The sequence below is a fragment of the Chelonoidis abingdonii genome, chromosome 1 (assembly GCF_003597395.2).
Source record: "Chelonoidis abingdonii isolate Lonesome George chromosome 1, CheloAbing_2.0, whole genome shotgun sequence".
Lineage (NCBI taxonomy): Eukaryota > Metazoa > Chordata > Testudines > Testudinidae > Chelonoidis > Chelonoidis abingdonii.
The window spans coordinates 370857173-370859290 of record NC_133769.1 but is presented as its reverse complement, the minus strand read 5'-3'; positions in this window follow the sequence as shown (position 1 = coordinate 370859290).

Genomic DNA, 2118 nt, shown 5'->3' with positions numbered 1-2118 from the left:
CGGAAGGGGGTCCAGATGGACTAAGGGACACTGCCGGAGGGCAGTGGCCTCGAAGAGGATGCCACCGAGCAGGGAGCAATGCTGGTCCAGCGACATTAGCGGTGAGCAGAGGGCAGAACAATAGACGGGACACCACCAGCAGGGGGTGCTCCACTGGAACCGAGCTAATTCCTGAAATCACCAGCAGGAGGTGCTGCGGGTGGTGAGTCTCAACCCATTTACAGAGGGGAAGATTATCCCATATCCCCCTCATGAGAGATTCTCACAGCTTCTTCTGAAGCATCTGGGGCTGGCCACTGCAGGAGACAGGCTACTGGGCTCGATGGACCCGGCTCTCATCCAGTCTGGTGGTTCCCATGTTCCTCCACTAACGTGCAAAGCTGACCTACTGCAAAGCCCCTATGTACGGTGAGCATTGACATTAAACCAATAATGGAGCTGGCACTTTCCAAAAGTGAGCTGCTCAATTGGGAGGCCTCTTTTGTCTAGCCCCCAACCTGGGACACACCTCAGCCAAGATTTCAAGAGGTGCTGAGCTCTCGCGTCTCCTACTCTCTGCCACTGGAGTGGCGGGTGCTCAGCAGCTGTGAAAAACCAGTCCCTGGATGACACAAGCTCAGCGTCCAAGCAGGAGCGGCAGATAAGGATGCGAACTTTTTGATTGCAGAGAACTGAACACCCTTGCCCTGCCCCTCCCCTTCTCTGAGGTCCTGCCCCCTGCTCCCTCCCTCACTCTCTCTCCTCCACCCTTGCTCACTCGCTCAGGGGGTTGGAGGTGCTGGAGGAGGTGAGGGCTCTGGCTGAGGGTGCAGGATCTGGGGAAGGGCCAAGAATGAAGGGATTGGAGTATAGGAGGGGTCTCTGGGATGAGGTAGGGGGCTAGGGTGCTGGACAAGTTTTGGGGTGAAGGCAGCGCTTACCTCAGATGGCTCCTGGAAGCGTCCTGCATGTCCCTTTGGCTCCTAGGCAGAGGTACAGCCAGGAGGGGCTGCATGGTGCGTGCTGTCCCAGTCCAGAGGAGCCAAACTCACAGCTCCCATTGGCCACGATTCCCGGCCAGTGGTAGCTGTGGGGCTGGCACTTGGGGTGAGAAGAATGCGGGGGAGCCCCATGGCACCCCCACGCTGTGGGCCCAGAACATGCTGGCTGGCTTCTGGAAGAACTTCTGATGCAGAGTAGGCAGGGAAGCCTGCCTTACCCCCGCTGCCCACACATCCAGATTTTTTAAAAGCCAAGTCACAGGTGCTTACCAGAGCCACCAGTAGACAGTCCTGATGGTTCTGTCAGTGAGGGGAGGAGCAGAGAATTTCTCTTCTCAGCGCAGACTTGAACGGCAGAAATAAGTAAGGACTCCCGGAGAGAAGGTTGGCCATGGCCCTGTTTGGCTCTGCAATCGCATTACTGTCGGGTCAGGGAACCACAAGGTCTTTTTGGGTTGGTATACAGGGCCGCTTAGGTGCGAGAACTCAGCTCTAACCAAGCTTCTTTTTCCCCTTATTATGTTTGTATGCGAGCTAGTTGAGTCTCGAGGTTTGCTGACTACTGTGTTCTCAGTTTCATCACCTGTGTTTGCACCAATGAGACTACGTGGATGGGAATAAGGGTGTGAACCGTTTGCTGAGGCCCTCGGCGGCCTGGTGAGGTGGTTCCAGCTGCCTGCACATAAAGCGATGGCCCGGTGCCCTTTGTTTAGGGCACGGCCGAGGACGCAACCGATGATGCTTTTGCCCGGGAAGTGAGACAAAGCCTAGGAGTAGGAGCAACGGGTGTGTTTCGAAGTGCAGGCCACTGGAAGCTCGCAATCTTTGGAGGGGGACATTGGAGGGAGAGGAGTCTGGACTGGAGTCCTACCCAAAGATGGACTTGCTGAAAGTCACTAATTCTGTGCTAACAAGCTCTGTTCTACAGCTGTTCCTTTGACAAACAAATCCTTCTGTTTTACACGCTGGGCTGAGAAGGTCACGGCGACTGCATGCAGTCGATGGCAGGCCTCTGGTCCTCAACAAACCTCTGCTTCCAGCCTTGGGGGTTTTTCACCGTGACTCGGATGATGCAGGGTTGGCAGCGATGACTGGGCAGGCGAATGGTGTTCCTCTGCGCTGTCAGCCAGGCTTCGTG